Below are 5,230 nucleotides of genomic sequence, written 5' to 3' on the forward strand. Positions count from 1 at the left end.
TTGTATGTACCCTCACACTAGTTTTCATGATGAAGCATAACAAAAAAAACAATTTGTTGTGAAATACGCAACAATTCATAGAATATATGATACGAAAACACATGATAGAGACGTGCAAAAATAGATTTCAGAAACTTTATCTCATTTGGAAACTTGACAACTCGATTGGTTCGGCATCCCTGTTGCTGGGTAGAAGAGTAAAGGCCCATTTATACGTTGCTAGTAGCTGACTTGACAGTGAGCAGCTACTGGGTCGGTGAACTCGCTTGACAATTGGTTGTCTCGCCTTGTCCGTTCACATACAGTGAGCTGTTGACGAGAAACTTGATACGATATTGGCTTACCAGGGATGTCAGATGATTTTTCAAATGTCCATCAAATAGTCAGAAACAGCAATCAGTTCCGAATTTGACAGATAATGGATCGATGATGGAAATCGACTTCTCTACAGTTTTTGTCTCAGGTTTTCAGTTGCATTTATCTTTACACAATTCTATCGCGAAATACACGCTGACCGTGTATAAAAATACTTTTTGCTGAATTTCTTCGAACTGAAGGTACTATCCGAAAAAGCAAAAAGGCAAAATGATTTGAGCCAAGAATTGGATGCACAGAAAAGGAGCAACAATTACAATATTGAAGGAACTCTACGATGATGATCCTCTAGAATACAGAGCAGTGTTGAGAAAAAACACCTGAATAATTGGAAACACTGTTGAATTCCATTGGTTCGAAATACAACGCCAAGATACACTCATGAGGGATGCTATGTGTAAGAGTGAAATTAAAAAAAACGACAATCATGTGCCTTTCTTCTGGAATATCGGTCAGATTGTTGGCGATATTTTTTAGAATCTCGAAAACATGCATAGCTATAATAATTCTGGAAGTATGTGATGCTATAAATGGCAGTCTGAAAGATTTTTTAAAATTTTATTTATTTCGCCTTGCCAGCAGCTTCGTGTACCCATTTGTGAAATGAAAATGATAGTAGATTTGCAGGTGGAATAAATACACGTCAAAAATTAAAGTAATGAATGAAAATGTACTTTTTGAAATCGAATATGCATTCTGTTTCTCAGAACAATACTTTTTTGCAAGTTGGGGTGAATTTTGAATGAAAATTGTGTCTGATAATGTTTCTATATTAGAAATTCTCAAGAAAACTGTCTCCAAATGAAAGCGTGCCCCACCAGCGAACAAAATAACAACGATTTCGTTTAGAAACTATGAGGGTTTTATTTTTTTTCCAATAATTTCCAAGTCTACAAATATCTTCGCATATTTTCAAATATCTTAAAAATAGAGACATTTCTTTACATTAGCCATCTCTGATTCGAACGCTAAATGCTGTTTTTGACGTTTTGAGGGATGCGAGTGCGAGTACATTCAAAAAACTTTGAAGTAACTCGCACGCCGGATCAAATATGACACTAACTGGCATGATGTGTTCACACGGTGTGAGTAGCTGCACTGCAGTAACTGACTAGACCGACTCGAATGCTTACTCGCACTGTCTGAACCCGGCTTAAGAGTAAAACCGAATTTAGACGTTGTGAGCTACTCGGTTGCGAGTAAACGTCAATCAATCCGAAGAATTACGAACGCACCCATACCACGAAATTTGACATTTGAATTACATGTATGGGGCTACTCGCAGCCGAGCTACTTCAAAGTGTGTTGTTTTTAAACGAGCGAGTAGCTCCATATATACAAATCAAATATCAAATTTCGTGGTATGGGTGCGTTCGTAATTCTTCGGATCGATTGATGTTTACTTACAACCGAGTAACTCACAACGTCTAAATTCGGCTTAAGAAGTCAGTTGTCACGTCTTGTCTTAAGGCCCATTTATACGTTGCTAGTAGCTGACTTGACAATGAGCAGCTACTGACCCGGTGGACTCGCTTGACAATTGGTTGACTCGCCTTGTCCGTTCACATAGTGTGAGCTGCTGGCGAGAAACTAGATACTACGGCACGGGTTTACCTGGGATGCCAGGCGATTTTTCAAATGTCCATCAAATAGTCAGAAACAGCAATCAGGTCCGAATTTGTCAAATGATTGGTCCGAAATCGACTTCTTTATTGGTAGTTTTCATCTTAGGTTTTCAGTTGAATGTATCATTACACAATTTTATAGAGATTACAGAGCAGTGTTGAGAATAACACCTGAACAAGTGGAAAAACTGTTGAATTTAATTGCTCCACAAATACAACGCCAAGATACACTCATGAAGGATGCTGTACCTGCAAGAGTGATAATATAAATGACATTGATATGCCTTTCTTCTGGAATATTGTTCAGATTGTTGTCGATATTTTTTAGAATCTCGAAAGCATCCATAGCTAAGATAATTCCGGAAGTATGTGATGCTTTAAATGATAGTCTAGAAGACTTTTTAAAATTTTATTCACACGCGTCAAAAATTAAAATAATGAATGAAAATGTACTTTTTTAAATCGAATATGTATTCTGTTTCTTAGAACCTTACTTTTTTTCGCAAGTTGTGAGTGAATTTTGAATGAAAATTGTGCCTGATAATGATTCTATATTAGACATTCTCCAGAAAACTATCTCAAAAAGAAAGCGTGCCCCGCCAGCGTGCAAAACAGAATAACAATGATTTCGTTAAGAAACTATGAGGGTTTTATTTGTTTTTCCAATAATTTTCAAGTCTATAAATATCTTCGCATATTTTCAAATATCTTAAAAATAGAGACATTTCTTTACATTTGGCATCCCTGATTCGAACGCTAAATTCTGTTTTTGACGTTTTGAAGCATGCGAGTGCGAGTAAATTCAAAAAACTTTGAAGTAGCTCGCACGCCGAATCACACATGACACTAACTGGCATGATGTGTTCACACGGTGTGAGTAGCTGCACTGCAGTAACTGACTAGATCGACTCGTATGCTTACTCGCACCGTCTGAACCCGGCTTTAGGTTTTCTCTAACAACCAGACTTCCTGTGTGTGCGTTTCATTTTTGAGAAACGAGTATCGATTTTCTCTTCCTCGCAAACGTTCCATGTGCAAGCGATGAGACCGGGCTCTAGCACACGAGCCTGGGTTCGGCTCCTTCTCTCCTCTTTCGTAAAATATTGAGATGCGCTCAAGAACACCTTGTTTCACCTCAACATGAGGGACGCACATGTGACTTTGTCGTGTACTCGCTTCAAAGTGACATTTGGTGCTGACGGGGGAAGTTGTGCTTCTGGTGTTAAAATTTCAATTTAAAATGACACGTAGAACAATTAATGATGAAGAACTGTTGCACATAGATATGGCTGCTAAAATCATCCAATCAATTCATTCATTTGTTACACACAGCTCGCAATGATTGTGTGAGATACGAGGCTGAATAGAGCAAAGCACATTGTCTCTTCTACGTGCTGTGCGAGATCTCAGAAGGCCTAACCAAATGTCACTTTGAGGCAGTTACACAAGAAAGTCTCGCGAGCACTGATGCGCGAGCATCTCTTCGTGTACACAACACATGTGCATCGCTCGCATCGAAACGCGACGAGGCATTACTGAAAGCATCACAAAATTTTACGTAAGAGAAGAGAAAGAGCCAACCCCAAGCTCGCGTGCCCGGTCCTGGCCCGGTCTCATCGCTTGCACATGGAAGAGTTGTGAGGAAGAAAAACTCGATACTCGTCTCTCGAAATTTAAGCGCGCACTGGAAGTCTGCTCTCTCGGTTGCCTTCTGCCTCGCTCATTTGTTGCAGACAGCTCCCAATGACTTTGTGAGATGCGTGACTGGATAACGCAAAGCACACTGTCTCTTTTGCGTGCTGTGCGAGATCTTGGTAAGTCTACTAAAAATTGAAGGAAAATGGAAGAGGAAGAAACTATGAAAAGGAAATGGAAATATTAAAGAAGGAAATATGAGAAATATGAATATGAGGAAAACCAAATATCTTGAATATCGGGACGGAAGAGTCGATTTGCATCATCGAAACTAGCACCATGAGAATGGTTTGCTACTCCCAAGCGCTAATCAGTGTGTTCTTTGTGTAGTTTCACTGATTCTGGTCTATCACGGTGCTCCCGTGACCGAGTGGTTAGCGTCCCACATTATCATGCCAGGGGTTCGGGTTCGATTCCCATTCAGGCCGAGAGATTTTGCGTCAAAAAAAAATTGTTCCTACTTACACTGTGATGACGAGTATTCTAGAAGCTTGCCAAACCAGAACACATTCGAGTCGTTTTAACCGGCATAAAAATCTCAACTAGGTACTACTAATAAATATGGCGCAAGTAATGACGTAATGAAGTAAAGTGATGAAGTAATGACGTTTATTAGTAGTACCTAGATGAGATTTCTATGCCGGTTAACACGACTCGAATGTGTTCTGGTTTGGCAAGCTTCTAGAATACGCGCCATTGACATGTTGAGAAGGCAAATGGACTAGGAATGTTAGTGCCATCCAAGACAATGTCAATCACGGAGAGCGACTATGAAGTGTACTACAGTCTACCCAAGCTCAAGTTCTTGAACACCTGTACCGACTCCTGTCAAACTTGGCATACGTTTCTTTTACACATAGGAGGAGGTCATTAGAGTATGGACTGTTTATCGGAACTTGACATACCGTGGCCTGAACCATCTTGAGATAATCACTGCTTGAATAAAGAAGTTCTCCAAAAACGAACAGTTCTTATAATCGCCGATCCGCGAAATTCAGTTATGACTTTAACATTTTTTGTACTACAATACATTCGTAGTGAAATTGTCCTGTCAGCAAAATCGTGAGTTTACGCGAGAGTCCAGAAACGAGTCAATATGAAATCGTCGATTAACATTTGCCTTACCTGGGTAATTCGGGATCTTAGGTCTCGTGGTCAAACGGTCGAATGCAGTCAATGCCTTCTGAGCCTCCTGTCCAGAAACAACAGTACTACATCGATTCCATTCATTCGACAGTTTAGAAGTGATGTTAACCTGACTATAATGATTAATGGTATTGTTTTTAGCTGAAATGAACGAGATTTATAAAATTATGTGTGTGCTTGAAAACACAATAAGGTTAACCATCATTACCAATGGACCGCAGCGTTAACAATCAACCGAGATTTATAAATTTATGTGTGTACTTCATCATTACCAATGGACGGCAGCGTTAACAATCAACCGCATTTTCAGTTTGAGAATTGAAAACTGTCGACAATGAAGTTAGATGGAAGTGATATCTGAAAAACATCGTTGATTGAACGCATTTCTC

Source organism: Toxorhynchites rutilus, chromosome 1, assembly GCF_029784135.1.
Source record: "Toxorhynchites rutilus septentrionalis strain SRP chromosome 1, ASM2978413v1, whole genome shotgun sequence".
Taxonomy (NCBI): domain Eukaryota; kingdom Metazoa; phylum Arthropoda; class Insecta; order Diptera; family Culicidae; genus Toxorhynchites; species Toxorhynchites rutilus.